The 19,006-nt window shown below is 47.8% G+C and overlaps 3 non-coding genes across 3 annotated transcripts; all 3 read left to right on the top strand.

The window, feature by feature from the left end:
• Positions 1 to 796: 796 nt before the first annotated feature.
• LOC141196403 (U2 spliceosomal RNA) lies at positions 797 to 987 on the top strand. Its single transcript, XR_012268929.1, has one exon. It is a non-coding gene; the product is annotated as a U2 spliceosomal RNA (small nuclear RNA).
• Positions 988 to 2,095: 1,108 nt separating this feature from the next.
• LOC141194704 (U2 spliceosomal RNA) lies at positions 2,096 to 2,286 on the top strand. Its single transcript, XR_012267325.1, has one exon. It is a non-coding gene; the product is annotated as a U2 spliceosomal RNA (small nuclear RNA).
• A 6,097-nt stretch (positions 2,287 to 8,383) lies between these two features.
• On the top strand, positions 8,384 to 8,573 carry LOC141196290 (U2 spliceosomal RNA). Its single transcript, XR_012268849.1, has one exon. It is a non-coding gene; the product is annotated as a U2 spliceosomal RNA (small nuclear RNA).
• Positions 8,574 to 19,006: the final 10,433 nt, after the last annotated feature.

The following is a 19,006-nucleotide window of genomic DNA, read 5'->3' as shown; positions in this document are numbered from 1 at the left end:
GGAGTAAGTGCATCATTCATGGGGAAACCGAAGAGTGTGATAATTTACATGGACAATCCGTTTGTGGAAATAGAGGAGATAATGGTTTTTTTGGAATCTAAATGTAAGATGGTAAAGTTTCAGAAATTATACAGGAACAAAGTTGGTATTTGGAACGGAAAGAGACGTTTTTTGGTGTGGACAACAGGAGAAGAAAATTTGCATAATGGGAGGATTATGGTAAACGGGAGTTCTGGGTATTGTTACATGGAAAGCAGCAAAGGAACTTTTGAAAAGAACTTTGGAGGACAAAAGGAAGATATTGGTGATAAAATGAAGAAGGAAGTTGATGCGATAATTATAGAGGAGAATAAGCAGGGAAAAGAAGTTGAAAGTTTAAAGGTGAAATTGAAGAAAAAGGTAACGGTACAGGAAAATTGTGGATCAAGGAAAGTATCTGGTGAAAAGAAAGAAGTAAAAGAGGAAAAGGGTAAAGTGTTGGAGAAGGTGGTGACTTTCAGAGATGATGAGGAAGAGTATGATTGGGAACAGATGCGGTTAGAGCATGAGGAGGAAGAAAAGAAGTTAAGGGGTTTTGTTGGGAGGAAAGTAAAAGAGAAAAAGGGGATATTTAGTTTGGGAAACCGGGTGAAGTAATGTCAGTTGTGATTTGTTTGGAAACTGTTGAAACTGCAAACGAATTGTTATGTTTAACTTTATATATATTAATTCAAATGAAAAAATATAAATATAATATCTAAACACGATGATGGAACTAAAATCTTGAGTTTGGTGATATATGATTTAAGATTATAAAACTTAATTTCTGAGTGTTTGGAAAAAAAAAAAAAAAAATCTGTTCTTATCAGTTTAATATCTCATACGTCCCCTATCTGGGGACCATATATTAAATGGATTTTTAGAACAGGGAGATGGAAAAAGAGCTTGCTCTGTCCACTCCACGCATTGACCTGGTATTGCAGTATCTCCAGGACCGGTGCACCCCTTCTTTAATGCAGTTTCTAAAATCAGAAAGTATTGAATTCAATGTTTTTTGTTCATTTTGCTTGTTTGTCGAATTTTGGGATGGACTCTTTGGCTTTGCTTTTCTTCTCCTCATTGGATTTTTCATGTTCAAAGTTGCAGAAGCCAGATTACAAGCTCATTTTGGTTCAACTTCAGCAACTGTGCATTGCATTGCCATGTAATGTAACGCAATGCTATCTTTCTAGCTCTCCCTCTTTACTTCCTTTTGGATAAACAGACATATTAGGCAAGCATTTTGGAGCTTTCACCTAAATAACTACAGGTGGTGAGATAAGCTGCACAATATAATTGACCTTTCAGTATATTGTTGCACACACACCATCTATTTAGCAAATGCCCTTGTTATCAACAGCAGCCTTTTAAACTCACCTGAGCTAACAGGTATGTGCGCTGGTTACTCTGCTGCGCTTAAAATTTCTTTTTTGGTTTGCTACAATGCCTTTTCTGAAACGTTGTCTCCCTCTGCTGGAACACTGACTTCTTTCAATTAATGCCTGCAGACTATAAAAGAGAACCCAACCCAAAAAGTTTGGTTGATTAGTCTGTGGCATTCTGTTAAACTGTTGCTTATGGCGGTCTCTGTGAGCTTCTCAGCGACATTCAGCCAGCCAGGTATCCTGCCTGCAGTAGATGGAATGTGGCAATGGAACGCTGGCTGCGCGTGTCATAATAGGCTCTGAGCCTTTATATACCTGCGCACAGCAGCAGCCACCTTCAGTCTGCTGCTGGACAGCCAGCAGCAGCAGGAGAGGTAAGTAATCAGCAGCCCTCCTGCTAAGGGTAGACAGCTGCTCGTTCCACCCCACCCCCACCTTAATTGGTTCTCCTCCCTTCCAACGGTGTTGAGGCGGGTGGGAACAGCCGGGGGTGAGGGTGCTGTGCTAAAAGAGGTGGAGTTATGCAGATCTAAAACGCGTGGATTGCAGCAGCAGCAAGCCGAAAAGTGCAGGCATGTGAGGGATCTAGAGGTTGACAGCATGTCTTCTTAACGGGAGTCCAGGTGGCCATCTCCACAAATGGACTTTTCAGGATCCTTGGGTGGCACCGTAGTCCGAAACCAATTCTGGTTATCGCTTCTCGGCCTTTTGGCTAAGATCAAGTGTAGTATCTGTTCTTATCAGTTTAATATCTGATACGTCCCCTATCTGGGGACCATATATTAAATGGATTTTTAGAACAGGGAGATGGAAAAAGAGCTTGCTCTGTCCACTCCACGCATTGACCTGGTATTGCAGTATCTCCAGGACCGGTGCACCCCTTCTTTAATGCAGTTTCTGAAATCAGAAAGAATTGAATTCAATGCTTTTTGTTCATTTTGCTTGTTTGTCGGATTTTGGGATGGACTCTTTGGCTTTGCTTTTCTTCTCCTCATTGGATTTTTCATGTTAAAAGTTGCAGATGCCAGATGACAAGCTCATTTTGGTTCAACTTCAGCAACTGTGCATTGCATTGCCATGTAATGTAATGCAATGCTATCTATCTAGCTCTCCCTCTTTACTTCCTTTTGGATAAACAGACATATTAGGCAAGCATTTTGGAGCTTTCACCTAAATAACTACAGGTGGTGAGATAAGCTGCACAATATAATTGACCTTTCAGTATATTGTTGCACACACACCATCTATTTAGCAAATGCCCTTGTTATCAACAGCAGCCTTTTAAACTCACCTGAGCTAACAGGTATGTGAGCTGGTTACTCTGCTGCGCTTAAAATTTCTTTTTTGGTTTGCTACAATGCCTTTTGTGAAACGTTGTCTCCCTCTGCTGGAACACTGACTTCTTTCATTTAATGCCTGCAGACTATAAAAGAGAAACCAACCCAAAAAGTTTGGTTGATTAGTCTGTGGCATTCTTTTAAACTGTTGCTTATGGCGGTCTCTGTGAGCTTCTCAGTGACATTCAGCCATCCAGGTATCCCGCCTGCAGTAGATGGAATGTGGCAATGGAACGCTGGCTGCGCGTGTCATAATAGGCTCTGAGCCTTTATATACCTGCGCACAGCAGCAGCCACCTTCAGTCTGCTGCTGGACAGCCAGCAGCAGCAGCAGGAAAGGTAAGTAATCAGCAACCCTCCTGCTAAGGGTAGACAGCTGCTCGTTCCACCCCCCCCCCCGCCTTAATTGGTTCTCCTCCCTTCCAACGGTGTTGAGGCGGGTGGGAACAGTCGGGGGTGAGGGTGCTGTGCTAAAAGAGGTGGAGTTATGCAGATCTAAAACGCGTGGATTGCAGCAGCAGCAAGCTGAAAAGTGCAGGCATGTGAGGGATCTAGAGGTTGACAGCATGTCTTCTTAACGGGAGTCCAGGTGGCCATCTCCACAAATGGACTTTTCAGGATCCTTGGGTGGCACCGTAGTCCGAAACCAATTCTGGTTATCGCTTCTCGGCCTTTTGGCTTAGATCTTGTATCTGGTCAGAAGGATCCTATAGTGTCTCCCCCTCGGCCTTGCAGCATCGCCACTTAGGTGGCTTAAGCTGCCTGCTGCTATTGGGGGGGGTCCAGAGGAAACGAGAGGTGATAATGGGCGTCAAGATTCGCTATGCCGGGACCGATGATATTCGGGTCAAAAATGCTTTTCGCATTGATATTGAGGAGTCGAGGAGGAATTTCTTTAACCTGCGGTTCTTGGTGGAAGTCGTCATCTTCAAGATTTTGAATGTTGGTCGTGGAGACATCATTTGCCTACAGGAGTTCCCAAAGAATGGCCGGTACGTTTTAGTCCTTGATCGTATGGCAGCTTGCCAGAATCTTTTCAAGACTCTAAAGGATCAGCAAGCCTTGGATCATCCGGCTCTTGATGGGCTTACATTCACGGTATTGTATACTAAGGGGGAAGTGCCAGTTATTGTGTTTATGCACAACCCCCTTGTGGATGTGGAGGACATTACTAGATTCCTGAACCGTCATTGCAGCTATGTGTCCTACTCACACAAGGTGAGGAATGAGGTGGGCTTGTGGACTGGCAAACACAAATTTTTTGTACGGTTCCAGGAGGACCCCCAGGGACCTGGGGGTATCCACTACCCTCCCCTCAGTTTTGCCATCGGGAGGGATAGAGGGTATATGTATTTTCCTGGTGCTCCGCGTTTTTGCAGGAAGTGTAAATCCTTTGGACACTACCAAGAGGACTGCACGGTGGAGAAGTTTTGTGGGAAATGCAATAAAGAGGGTCATCTGGCAATGGAGTGTACTAACTCCATGGTTTGTAATGCATGTGGCGAGGAGGGACACGCTTTCAAGGACTGTCCCCATCGTTCCAGGTCATATGCAGAGGCCGTGTCCCCACGTCCTACTACTGCCGCCACTATTGGTGAGGCGATCGAGGCAGTAAGGGACTTCATGGAAGAGATGGAGCAAGCACCCGATCCTGCTGGTGGAAGCGCTGTTGAGATAGAGCCTGCAGATATGTCAATTCTGCTTGATGTGAGTGGTGAGGGAGAAGTGAGCGGTTCACTCTCCACAACGCCGGTGTTGGCTTTGGAAAGCTCAGAGGCAATTCATGAAGGTGGTGGTGGCCAGGGTGACTTCACCGGGGCTGTGGTGAGGCCCCCTGATGAGGACTCTGATGTGTCTTCTGCAAAGAAGTTCCGGACAGATTTTTCACCTGCCAGTATTGGGAGCATCAGCCCCTTAAGTGATAGGAGCTATCCCGAGAGCTACAGTGCCTCTCCTAGGAGGTCTTTTTTGGAGGAGGGGGCCAGCATTCTCTGCTTAACATCAGGAATCGAGTTTCAAGACGAGAAAGGTTGACTCTTCGGTGGGGGGTATGTTCTTTTTTACCGAATATGGTTAAAAAATGGGCTCCAACGTGGGCTGTAGTGTACTGTCAATAAATGTAAGGCTTATAAAATCTAAGCCTAGAAGATTGGCTATACTGGAAGAACTAAAAAATCTTGGAGCAAATATTTACTGTCTGCAAGAGTGCGGAATTGAAGAGTCACCTCCTGAAAAGGACTGGGTATATGGGTATAGCATTTGGTCAGGTTCAATGACAAACAAAAATGATGGTGTGGGGATTTTGTTGGGGAATAGGGATTTAAGTTTTGAAAATTATATGGTGGTGGAGCCAGGTCGTTGTATAATGGCAGTGGTTAAGGGGAGAGGGTGGAGGGTGAAAATTGTTAACATGTATTGTCCAATTAACAAAGGGGATAGGTTAGCACTATTAGAGAAAATACGTTTATTTTTGCCTGGAAGGATTCCAATATTATTAGTTGGTGATTTCAATTGTGTTTCTGAAGGGGAAATTGATGTCACGGGTAAGGTCCTTAATCAAATTACATCTGATTTTTCTTTTTTAGATGCAGCGGAATTTTTGAGTAAGCCACCACCGGCCACATATAGAGCTGATAGGGGAGGAATAGTGTCCAGGATTGACCGCATGCTGTATACAAATAGAGGTTTGGTGTGTAAATTTTTTAAACAGCATGTTTTTTCTTTCACAGACCATGAATGTTTGTGGGGTATGTTTGAAGGTGATAAAAAAATGGTGCATGGTGTTGGGGTATGGAAGCTAAATGTTAGGTTGTTAGAGGATGTTAGGGTTATGAGAGACTTCGAAAGTAAGTATGAATGGTGGAGGTCTAGGAAAAATAATTTTGTGGATGTGACTGTATGGTGGGATTGGGTGAAAGTGGAAATTAAGATTTTTTTTAGGAGGTGGGGTTATAAAAAAGCAGCAATTGAAAGAGGCAGATTTAAAGATTTAAATATGAGGATTGAGTGGTTACATAAAATGAGTATGAAAGGAATTGATGTTAGTGATCAACTCAGAGGAGCGAGAGATGAGATGAAGCGTGTTTTGGAAAAGCGTGGGAAGGAAATTATTTTTAGGACGAGAGTTGAGCATTTGGATATGGATGAGAAGTGTACGAGGTACTTTTTTAAAAAAATGTGCATAAAAAAAAGGTGAGTTGGATGAGGTTGTAAATGATAATGGTATGACTGTGGTTGGAAGGGAAGTGTTGGATGAGGTACATAGTTTCTATAGTAGTTTATTTGAGTCTAAATGGGTGGATGGGGGTTTGAAAAAGCATGTGTTAGGTATGTTGGAGAGTCAGCTTGAATCAGGGGAACGTGAGTGTTTGAGTGAAGATATTGTTTTTGATGAGGTTAAAAAGGCGGTGGATGGTGCGAAAAAGAATAAAACACCTGGGAAAGATGGGTTGCCTGTGGAGTTTTATGTAAAAGCATGGGATGTGATTGGTGTTGATTTTGTGGAGGTATGTCAATATATGTGGATGAATGGTGTACTTTGTAATTCCATGAAAGAAGGAGTAGTTGTTTACTATATAAGAAGGGTGAGAAAAAGAATTTGCGTAATTGGAGGCCGATTACATTACTCAATGCAGATTATAAAGTCTTTAGCAAAATTCTGGCTAACCGTATGCGTGGGGTGATTGGAAGTGTGGTTGGTGATGATCAAGTGTGCGCGGTGCCAGGTAGGTGTATGACTGATAACCTCTTGTTGTTGAGGGACGTAATTGGAGATTGTATGTTTAGGAAGGGGAAATGTATGGTTTTTTGTGTGGATTTTGAGAAAGCTTTTGATAGAGTGTCGCATGCGTTTATGTTTGAGGTGTTAGTTAGGATGGGTTTTCCTAGTGTTTTTGTGAATGCCATAAGGTGTTTGTATGATGGTGTGGTGAGTGAAGTGTTAGTGAATGGATGTTTGAGTGAGAAGGTGTGCATAAAATCAGGGGTCAGGCAGGGGTGTCCGTTGTCCCCTGTCCGGTTTATAAGTGTGATTGAGCCCCTGTTGTGCATGATTCGGAAAGAGAAAGTGATGAATGGTCTTCTGATCCCAGGGAGTGGTGGAAAGACTGTAAAGGTAATGGGGTATATGGACGATGTTGTTGTGGTGAGTGATAATATGGCTGCTATGAATCGAGCAAGGTTGCTTTTAGATTTCTTTTGTGGTGCATCTGGTTTTAGGGTGAATTGGGGGAAGTGTAGCTTTAAGTGTTTCGGGGATTCGAGTGTTAGGATGGATGGTGTGATATGTGAAGAAGGTGCTATTAAGGTTTTGGGGGTGTGGTTTAACAAAGATCTGAAAGGGAATGAGAGATGGGATGAATGCGGTAAGAGGATTGAACAGAAGTTAAATTTTTGGAGGTTGCGGGACTTGACATTGTCAGGCAAAGTCCTTATTATTAAGTCAGTGATTCTTCCTATGTTACTTTTTGTGTCAGTGGTTTTTCCAGCCCCTTATAGGGGTTTTAGGCGGATTGAGAAGCTAATTTTTACGTTTTATTGGGGAAGTAAGATGGAAAAACTTAAAAGGGAATATTTGTGTAAGTTACGTGAACATGGGGGAATGGATTTCCCAAATTTTGAAATTTGTCTTGGTTTAAATTTTATTAAAACAGTGGTTGTTCTGTTAGGTAGGGATAACAAGACGGCTTATATGATTAAATATATGGCTGGATGGATGTTGTTTGGGTTGAAATGGATGAGAAGGGATGCAAGAGTGCCTGTTTCGTTTAAATGTCCAGTGTGGTATGAGTTTGTTGAAAAATTTGTTGTCAAGCATGATTTGTTGGATGTTCCTATGGGTGATTTCAAAGTGATAAGGAATGTAAGGAGAAGGATGCGAGTTAGAGAGTTTGAATGTAACATTAGGGGCTTGAGATCGAGTGAAGCGTTGTGTGTATGGAGGAACCTGAGTATAAAAGGAATATCGAATAGGCAGCGTGATATCGTATGGATGAGTTTGCATGAGATTTTGCCTGTGAGAGAGGTACAGAAGAGGAGGGATCTGATTAGAACAGAGGTATGTCCGAGGGATGGATGTGGGGCGAGTGAAACTGTTATGCATTTGGTTTGGAATTGTGATTATGCTCAGAGTGTTTGGAAGGGAGTGGGTGGTTTATGCAAGGAACTAGCAGGCGTGAATTTTATAAATTGGAGAGTGGTAATGTTTGGGATGGGTGCAAGTAGCCGGGTGAAAGAGAGATTGTTGTGGTTGATAATGGCATGTGTAATAGAAAGTCTGTGGGACGTTAGGAATTTGTGTTTATTTAAAAGGAAAATAATCTCAGTTAATAATTGTGTTAGGATGGTTTTGTCAAGGTTATACATAGTTTATTTATGGGATAGCCGTGGCGGTGGTGGCTCTGATTCAGAAGGTTTTTGGAAAGTCAAAAAATGGAGGTCACTGGTAAAGTACCAGTAAGTCCTTGTTTAAGTGTTGTGATCTGTCATTTTTTATGACAATGGTATGTTTTTATAGTTTTTGTCCATTCAAAAGGTCTTACAACTGTTTCAGTATAAAGTTATAAATATGAAATAAAGAAAGTACCATTATGATGTAAGACTGGGCAACGTAGTGTGAGTTTTTATACTATTGATTGTTGCTTGAAAAATTTTACTGAATAGTATAAAAAAAAAAAAAAAATCTGTTCTTATCAGTTTAATATCTGATACGTCCCCTATCTGGGGACCATATATTAAATGGATTTTTAGAACAGGGAGATGGAAAAAGAGCTTGCTCTGTCCACTCCACGCATTGACCTGGTATTGCAGTATCTCCAGGACCGGTGCACCCCTTCTTTAATGCAGTTTCTAAAATCAGAAAGAATTGAATTCAATGCTTTTTGTTCATTTTGCTTGTTTGTCGGATTTTGTCATATTCTAGAATACACAATGCGTTAGAATCGGGCCACCATCTAGTAAACAATAATTCCAATCATAGACAAACCTCATGTGACACTGGATCAAACTGCCCGAACAGCTGCCCCATGGTGATGGCTTTAGGGTTCACTGTCCGGTAAATCACTTTTTCTTCTTCGCACCCTCGCTCATTCATAAGAGACAGCGTATCAGCGAGGACGTGGAGGACCTTCGTTTTTCCAGAGAACGGCTCTCCAACCAACATAAAACTGTACGGGATAAACAAAATGCAGCATGGTCCATTGTATAAAATGGAAACAGCGAAGAATAAATCCCCCGTCCCATGGACTTCTGTAGTTACAGCTTACCCGTTTCTGACAATCATCATCTCATACGTCTGGATCATTTCCTCCAGGAAGACCTTCTCGGGCTGGATGTTGTGTCCAGCACAGCTCTCCTGTGCGCATTCCAGTAAATCCTGAGCAAAAGGAAGGTAAAATATTTCATCAGTCTGTTTACAGTGGATCCAATTAGAGGTGGGAGAATACATTTTCAGGACCCAGATCAGTATTCTGTGGCCGCTGGACAGGACCCATGAGAGCCGCCTCTTAGCTGCCGGCATCCCCGGCTCCTCTTCTGATTATATGGCCTGGTGTACATCATGCTGCAACCATACTGTCATGCCAGGCCGGCTAATCTGAAGAAGAGACGGGGGGCAGGAAGAAATAAGGTGGCTCTCAGGGGTCTCATTCAGTGCCCACCACTGACCTGATGTCACGCACAGTGTAGGAAAGACAAAGTGCGACACAAAGGGATGAGGGGAAGGGAGCCCAGATACTAGTGAAAGGGGGAAATGGAGACCTCCTAGGCTGATCTGCAATCACCCTGTCTCCCCTACCGACTCTATATTGGTTCCTCACCAATTGCCGCACAGGAACCTATCCCTGTATTTCCTTATCGCTTGACCCTGGATAGGGAAGGGGGGTGAGCACTAGTCGATCCCCACTGACAACTAAAGACAGCAAGGGGAGACAGACACAGGGGAAGTAGCTTAGCTTGAGTCGACTTCAGAGAGATGGCACACACATCCTCTTAGCACCAGAGAGGAAGTAAGAACTGCACTTGCTCCAAGCCTTCACAAGGGGTCATGTGAATATCACTGGCACCTCTGTGTAGCAACCTGGAAATATTTAAACACCCAGGCCTGATTGTCAATTAGAACAGGAGGGAGGTAGCCGCTGGGTCCTACAGTGAGACCGCTAAGAAGATGTCCGTAATGCCAAACGAAGGGATCTCCTGCAACCAACTGCAGGGCGACTGTCTGTCACATCTGACGCACCCATGACACCTGGCCATTGGATCAGTCTCCTGCGAATCGATTCATTCATCTAAAAAAAAATGTCTCCATAACCTACAACTAAACTAGCGATAAATCACTCACAGATGTTTTAACCATTTTTTTTCTACATCAGATCATCCTGCATTGGAGGTATACGTGAGCCCCCTTACCTCTGGTGCCCCTGTGCAGCTGCCCAGGTTGCACTAATGGGACCGGACGATGAGTGACAAGGTCATGTAACACAATTCCAAAGCAGTGGACCAGGATTGGGTGATTTCAATGGGATTGGTCTACCCTCTACTGTGTATGGGGGCCTCATGACAGATTATGTTGGGGGACATAAAAATCGGGCGGTTGGAATTTAATCACCCAATCCTTACTTTCTGACCCTGAAATTAGCAGCTGACATAAGATTCTGGCAGCGACTCTGTCTTAGAGAAAACAGGAATGAGCATTCCTGAATATGGGGGAGCCGGGAAAGATAACTGTCATCCTAATGATAGCTGGCCCGCTATATAGGACCTATCACTTGCCATTAATATGCAATTTTATTACCTGGTGTAAATGCCGCTGTTCTCCTGAATTCGGTGTTGTTTTTCTTTTGCTCCTGCGTCTCTCCATTCCTGAGATATAGCCGCTTTATAGAAATCTAGTTCATAATTTTAATAGCCAAGTGGGCGTGGTCATCAAGTCCTCTCTGTGGGAGTCTTCAGGAAGGCCTTGCCCAGTTGGCTTAAAGGGCTAGAGGAGAGTGACAGATGTCAGGAACGGAGAGGAGCAGGAAGAAAAGAAAAACAATGCCGGAGTCAGGAGAACAGCGGCATTTACATATTTATGGTGAGGGACAAGTCCTCTTTAAGTCTTGGAAAACCCCTTTAAGACACTATTATATTTTAATACCTTATAGTCGGCTTCCGGAAGTTGAATGCCAGGGAACAGGTCACTGGTAATCCCATTGAACAGAGGAATATCATGAGACAAAAATTTGGGTTCGTTTACATCCTTAATTGACCGCAAGAGCTAAATAGAATGAAAAAGGATTAAATGATAAAATAATTCATATACAATATGACATGAAACAATATTAAAAGTGAAGAACCCCATTACAAAGGAGCAGTCAGTTCTTGTGGTATGTCTGTATTAGTAAAGAATAGTATTCTCCAAAAAATAAGTATGAAACCTCTTTTCCTAAAACGCTACATTGTATCGTCCCTCTGTTATACCTCCTGGAAATGTATGTGTAAATGATATATAATGTATATGTGGCACCCCAGGGGTCTGGTCTCCACAATAATAGCAATATTATGTCTGAGAGCAGGTGGGAGGTCTCTTGGTCAGGAATCCTATGCATGCCACACCTCCTGCCCAGTCCTGGGAGGGGAAGAACTTCCCCTATATAAACCTGGGGCTGAGGCAGGGTTAGAGACTAGAGTAGAGAGAAGAGAAGCAGCCATAGGAAGAAACAACAGGAGCTCTGTGGGAGCAGTGCTACAAGGAGTCAGGGGCTGGCAGCTGCAGAGCTCGCCCTGACTGAGAAGTTATCACCGGACCCGGAGTCCGAGGCTGTGGGGACTAATCTTTACCCAGCAGCAGAAAACGACCGGCAGGGGATTGCAGGTCCTCTGGCCCAGAAACCCGAAGGCACGGTCACACGCGTGGGACCAGCACCGCCATCGTGGAGCGGAAGCCATTAGAAGGCCCCGAGTCACCGGCCATACGGGTGAGCACCACACGGTACACTCAGGGACGTGGGCTACTTTTACCCGCCTCTAGCAAGGTAGCCAGAAGAGTACAGTTAGTTGGGAAGGCCTACAACTCCGCCTGGCCAGGGGAAATCCCATCTGCTCAAGGACTGACCAGGCCCCGATCGCTAGCAAGTACTCCGGGAGGGTCTATCTTTGTCACCAGTAAAGACCCTGAACTACACCGCATCGTCTCTGAGTGGTTCCTGCTACCCCCATCATCCATGTCGGCTGCCCTGAGGCCATACCCCTCCCGTTGGGGGTTATACCATCCACGCTGCACCATCCTTCCACCGGCCTCAGCGGTCTGCCCTGCAGCGGCAGCTCCATAGCTGCATTCAACGGGTGGCGTAGTCGTCCTACATCTACTGCTAATATACTGCCTCCTAGTTTGACACCCTGGGCACGGACCGGGTCACCGCCACAAGGACTACTACCCCTATCCAGATCCGGCTCCGGGTATCCCCTGAACATGGCCCAGGGGGCGCGTCAACTTTTGGCGTAGTCGGCAGGATTTCGTGCCCGCAACCACCGGGTACTGCGTGCCTGAAAAAGAGACTTTTAAAACTTACCTGTGGTAAAGATTCCCGCCATCCGGCGCCATCTTCAGCCTTCTTCCCGCCATCGGTGAAGATTCCCGCCATCCGGCGCCATTTTCAGCCTTCTTCCCGCCATCCGTGAAGTTTTCCCGCCATCCGGCGCCATCTTCAGCCTTCTTCCCGCTATCCGTGGAGTTTTCCCGCCGTTGGACGCCATCTTGAAGACGCCGCGCGGGAAGAAGAGGGGCGTGGACTCCGAAAGCGCGCGAGAACTGAAGCCCCGCCTCACGTCCGGACGTCGCGTAAGGTCCTGGAAGGAGCCCAGCAGACGCTGACGTCACAGGAGCGCGACGGAAGGTCCTCAACCCTGACGATCCACTGCGGAACCGCGGCCTACGGAAGAGGATCATCGCAAGGTAGGCCACGGTCCACTAGGGGGGAGGAAGATGTCGGATACGGAGGAGAGCTTCACTGCCTCAACCCCCGCCAGCGCCAGCGCTGCTGCAGTCATGCCTTTCACCATGCCCTATATCCCGGGAGCAGCCTGGCTACCCCAATACTCAGGGGAGTCACATACCCTGAATGACTTTAGAGAGAAGCTGGATAGCCTCTTCCAGGTGTACCCCCTCACAGAAGAGCAAAAAGTGAGCATCCTGGTGGCCCAACTAACCGGGGCAGCCCAAAGGGAGGTAAAGTCCTGGCCACCTGGGAGGAGGACTGTCGCAGGGATACTAACCCGGCTGAGGGACACCTTTGATACCCGCACCTCAGCCGAGATTAAGCTTAGATTCTATGGGTGCAAGCAGCGAGCACATGAGAGTATAAGGGACTATGCACTCAACCTACAAGAGGCCAGGAGAGCCATTAAGCAGACCGACCCTGACAGCGTGGGAAACGAGGACAGGCTGTTGACCGAACAATTTATAGAGGGACTATATTGCAATGTCTACCGAACCCAGTTGCGGGCCATAGCCTTACAGGATCCTCATCTGGACTTTGCACAGTTCAAGGACAGAGCCATCCGGGTGCTCCGAGAACCGGCACCGGGTGGCGTTGTGGCCCACAGGCGCCCTGCTACCGCTTACCACCAGGAGGCGACACCCTTGTCGGCAGGGCCAGTGGGAGCTGATGCGCAGGCTTTGAACAATGACCCGGCTCCAGACCTGCACCATCAGGTCCAAGAGCTAGCTAAAAGCGTTGCTGCGCTAACCCGAACTGTGCAGTCTTTACAGGTTTCCACTCCAGGGAAGATCCAGCTGGCATCCGGACCGGAGGACATCCCGTGGCGTCGACCAAAGAGGACCCCACCGGCCAGAGGAAGACCCAGCGACCGGTACAACGAGGACAGACAACCCATCTGCCGCCGCTGCAATCAACCCGGACATATGGCAAGGTACTGTCCTTTAAACTGGCACAACCTGGGGTAGAGGGCCAACCCCCACTAAAAAGATCACCAGGCCCATCGAACTGGCGCGACAAATATGTAGGAGGACGTCCAGTCTTGCCTGTGGTACTGGATGGCATTCCTATGAGTGCCCTACTGGACACCGGGTCACAGGTCACCACCATCCCGTACGTGCTCTTCAAGCAGTACTGGAATGACTCGGATATAACCCGCTACCCTGACGACGACTTGAGTATCATCGCCAGCAATGGTCAACCCGTGCCGCAGATCGGATTTAAAGAGATGACCATTAAAATCGGTAGAGTCGAACTGGCAGCACAGGGACTGATCATTGTAGACATTGACAAGCGCGAGAGTCACCCAAAGATAACTTTAGGAACTAATGTGATTGAAAATTGTCTTGCAGAGGTGATTTTCATTTTACAGCAGGTTGCCAAGAACGCCAGCTCCGGCCAGCAGCGAGTGCTCCAGAAAGAGATCCGGGCACTGATGCGACGGCAACAGGTGGAACTCTCCGGCGGTGAGATTGGTAGCGTAAGAATGTGTGACCCTTTCCCTATTGCTATGCTCCCGAAAAGTGAAATGATGATTTGGTGCCGGGCAGATATTGGTCTGAGAGGTAGAGATTAACAGGCAATGGTAGAACCAGTCTATTCAGACAGTAGGCCCACCATTTTGACAGCCCGGGGGGTAGTTGATGTACGCCATGGGAGGGTGCCCGTTCGCATAATAAATATCGGGAAAAGGGAAGTATACCTGCCCCGGTATGCCACGCTAGCCAAATTATATACCATCAACCAAAACTCTATAGAGTCTGTGGAACCCTTGCCTCCATCTCACCCGGAGGAAGGTAACGGCTCTAAGAAAATAATGGAGGATTGGTGTCAGCAACTACATTTGGGTACTGACTCCACTCCCTCCCACCAGAAACAGGGAGTCTACCGGGTGGTTCAAGAGTACGAGAGAGTGTTTAGTAAACACCCGTTAGACTTCGGGCGAGTCAAGGGGGTAGAACACCACATCCCCACGGGAGACCATCCTCCCATAAAAGAGAGGTATCGACCCGAACCCCCTGCACACTACCAACACGCCAAGGGGATGCTTAGAGACATGAAGGAGGTTGGGGTAATCAGGGATAGCTGTAGCCCCTGGGCAGCCCCACTAGTCTTAGTCAAAAAGAAAGACAACACCATGAGGATGTGTGTAGATTACCGGAAAATCAACCGTATCACACACAAGGATGCGTACCCCTTACCAAGGATAGAGGAGTCTTTGGCTGCTTTAAGATCTGCTAACTTCTTCTCTACCTTGGATCTCACTAGCGGGTACTGGCAGGTTCCTGTAGCAGAGGCGGACCGGGAGAAAACCGCATTCACCACCCCGATGGGACTCAGCGAGTTTACTTGTATGCCGTTCGGACTCTGCAATGCACCAGGAACCTTCCAACGATTAATGAAGTGCTGTCTGGGACACAGAAACTTCGAGACGGTCCTGTTGTACCTGGACGATGTCATCGTATATTCCAAGACTTATGAGGACCACCTGAAACACCTGGCGGAAGTGTTCGAAGCCCTGGCAAGTTACGGCCTGAAGGTGAAACCCTCTAAGTGTCACCTCCTGAAGCCAAAGGTGCAGTACCTGGGACACGTGGTGAGTGCTGACGGAGTGGCTCCCGACCCTGATAAGATCACCGCAATTAAGGAATGGCCAAGCCCCTCCAGCGTAAAGGAAGTGAGGCAGTTCCTCGGGTTGGTAGGCTACTACCGAAGGTTTATTCCCGGTTTCACCAAAAAGGCAGCTCCTATGCAGGACCTCCTGATAGGCCAGTCCAGGAAGGCCAAGAACCAGAAGCCACCCTTCAGATGGGAGAAGCTAGAAGAAGAGTCCTTCCGCCAGCTGAAGATGGCCCTCACGGGGGATGAAATCCTGGCATACCCTGATTATAGCCAGCCCTTTATCATCTACACCGACGCCAGTAACATCGGGCTAGGAGCCGTACTGTCCCAGATCCAGCAGGGGAAAGAACGGGTAATTGCTTACGCCAGCCGAAAACTGCGACCCACCGAAAGAAACCCTGAAAATTACAGCTCATTTAAGCTAGAGTTCCTGGCAGTGGTGTGGGCAGTCACCGAACGCTTTAAGCACTACCTCGCTTCTTCCCGGTTCACCGTGTACACGGATAACAACCCGTTGACACACCTGGACACTGCAAGACTCGGTGCCCTAGAGCAGAGATGGATGGCCCGCTTGTCCAACTATGAGTTCACAATCAAGTACCGGGCAGGACGCTCCAATACCAACGCGGACGCCCTGTCCAGGATGCCAAATCTACCGGACGTAGGGGAAGATTCAGAGGGACTGGAAGAAGTTGAACTCCCCGCATTCCACCGTCATGGGACTATCCAGTATTCCCACCGTGTAAGGAGTAAATCCGCTACGTTCAACCCTTTACCTCATTACAACTGGGCGGAGACGCAAGACAGTGACCCTCCCGTCCGACTGGTAAAGGAGATGCTGACTCGGCCAGATGCACGCCTTGACCCAGACGCTCCGGAGGAAGCCAAGCAACTGTGGGCTGAGAAGAGTCGACTGTTCCTTTACAAGGGGAAGTTGTGCCGCAGAATGGTTAACTCCCGGACGCATGAACTAATCTGGCAAGTAGTTGTGCCAAGAAGAGACGCAGCTATGGTGATGGAGGCATACCACGACGGAGCTGGGCACTTCGGATGGAAGAAGCTGGAGTTCCTGCTGCGCGGGCGGTTCCATTGGGTAGGCATGAGGGGAACCATCGAGAGGTGGTGCAGAGACTGTGGCCCGTGCAACCTAAGAAGGAAGGACCGTGCCAGCCAGAAGACTCCCCTGCAGTCCATCGTCACCCGGCAGCCGTTGGAACTGGTAGCCTTGGATCATGTAAAACTGACCCCAAGCAGAAGTGGCTACGTCTACGCGCTAACCATCGTGGATCACTACTCCCGGTTCTTGGTTGTCGTCCCCGTCAAGGACTTAACAGCTCGAACAGCAGCTAGAGCCTTCCAGCAGCATTTCTGCCGTCCACACGGGTACCCGGACCAAGTGTTGACGGATCAGGGACCTGCCTTTGAAGCAGAGGTCTTCCAAGAATTCTGCACTCTGTATGGCTGCCGGAAGATAAGGACGACACCCTATCATCCGCAAATTAATGGACTTTGTGAGAAAATGAACCAGGTGGTGATAGATCTTCTGAAAACATTGCCCCTGGAAGAACGCAGTCTGTGGCCCGAGAGGCTGCCCGACCTAGTGGACCTATACAACCACATCCCGGTAGGTTCCACCAACTGTACCCCGGCTTACCTGATGAGGGCAAGACCTGGTAAGCTACCTGTTGACCTGGAGATGGGAGTCCTGACACCCGAGGACACTTCACCAGAAGCAGACTGGGATACAGAGAGGCAGCAGCAGTACCGGAAAGTACAGGAGAGCGTGGAGCGTAGTCTCTGTCAAGCTAGGGAAAGACAAGAGAAAACTTACAACCAGTATGCTCCCGCTGTTCCCCTGGTGCCCGGAGAGCAGGTCTTGAAGAGGAAAAGACGGCTCCACAAGTTGGACGACCAGTGGGAGAAGGACCCGTACACCGTACTGCCCTCAAGCCACGACAACCCGAAGGTCTGTACCATCAGCAAAGACGGAGGGGAAACCACAGCCATTGTATCCCGGGATCACCTGAAGAAGTGTCCCGAACAGCTACGGAACCCTGAAGAGGAACAAGAAGACCCTCGACCCGTAGAGGAAAGGGAAGATATGGTTAGTACTGTGCTCGGAGACTTCCCTCGGTCCTGGACTCAAGTCAATGGTGCAGTTGTGGTACCCGTCCTCACGTTCCTCCAACCAGCATCCCAAGTACTTACGGAGCAACCGGTAGAGCTGGAAGAACAGCCGGTCCAGGAGGCAGAAGACTCCACACAAGCAGATCAGGAGGATCAACCCTCTGCTTATAGTGAGCCTGCCATACCCCTAGTGACCCAAAGAGTCCGTAGACGGCTGCCCAGTTTACCCTTGACAGCTCCTATACCCTGTAGCTCAGGACCAGTCAGCCAGCTCCGTAGGTCCACTAGGGTCACTAGAGGCCAGTTGCCCGTACGGTGGAGGATCTAAGTGTTTAAGCTGTTTTATTAATGTTTACCTGTTTATTGTTGCTTGTGTATAATTTTGTGTTTCTAGTTATTTATAGGAGTCTTTGGTGGATTTACCGGGAATCCTTTGTGTATAGTTGGAGCGTAACCCAGGACGGACTAAAGACTGTTAAGGACTCGGGGCAGGACAGACCCCTACCTGGTTACGTCTCCCTGTTTTGGTGAAATGGACACCTTTGTTTTCTTCAAAGACTGCACCCGGTTGCGGACACGCCGTGACCATTTAATGTATTTTATTGTTGTTGTTATACCCTGTTATGTATACAAAAATATGTTTAGTCCCGGAGTACTAAATTTCACTAGGGGGGAATGTGGCACCCCAGGGGTCTGGTCTCCACAATAATAGCAATATTATGTCTGAGAGCAGGTGGGAGGTCTCTTGGTCAGGAATCCTATGCATGCCACACCTCCTGCCCAGTCCTGGGAGGGGAAGAACTTCCCCTATATAAACCTGGGGCTGAGGCAGGGTTAGAGACTAGAGTAGAGAGAAGAGAAGCAGCCATAGGAAGAAACAACAGGAGCTCTGTGGGAGCAGTGCTACAAGGAGTCAGGGGCTGGCAGCTGCAGAGCTCGCCCTGACTGAGAAGTTATCACCGGACCCGGAGTCCGAGGCTGTGGGGACTAATCTTTACCCAGCAGCAGAAACCGACCGGCAGGGGATTGCAGGTCCTCTGGCCCAGAAACCCGAAGGCACGGTCACACGCGTGGGACCAGCACCGCCGTCGTGGAGCGGAAGCCATTAGAAGGCCCCGAGTCACCGGCCATACGGGTGAGCACCACACGGTACACTCAGGGACGTGGGCTACTTTTACCCGCCTCTAGCAAGGTAGCCAGAAGAGTACAGTTAGTTGGGAAGGCCTACAACTCCGCCTGGCCAGGGGAAATCCCATCTGCTCAAGGACTGACCAGGCCCCGATTGCTAGCAAGTACTCCGGGAGGGTCTATCTTTGTCACCAGTAAAGACCCTGAACTACACCGCATCGTCTCTGAGTGGTTCCTGCTACCCCCATCATCCACGTCGGCTGCCCTGAGGCCATACCCCTCCCGTTGGGGGTTATACCATCCACGCTGCACCATCCTTCCACCGGCCTCAGCGGTCTGCCCTGCAGCGGCAGCTCCATAGCTGCATTCAACGGGTGGCGTAGTCGTCCTACATCTACTGCTAATATACTGCCTC

This window comes from Phyllobates terribilis, unplaced genomic scaffold, assembly GCF_046119375.1.
Source record: "Phyllobates terribilis strain yellow unplaced genomic scaffold, ASM4611937v1 Scaffold_74__1_contigs__length_7073193, whole genome shotgun sequence".
Taxonomy (NCBI): domain Eukaryota; kingdom Metazoa; phylum Chordata; class Amphibia; order Anura; family Dendrobatidae; genus Phyllobates; species Phyllobates terribilis.
Note: the sequence above shows the minus strand (reverse complement) of the source record. Positions and strands in the feature narration are given on the sequence as shown.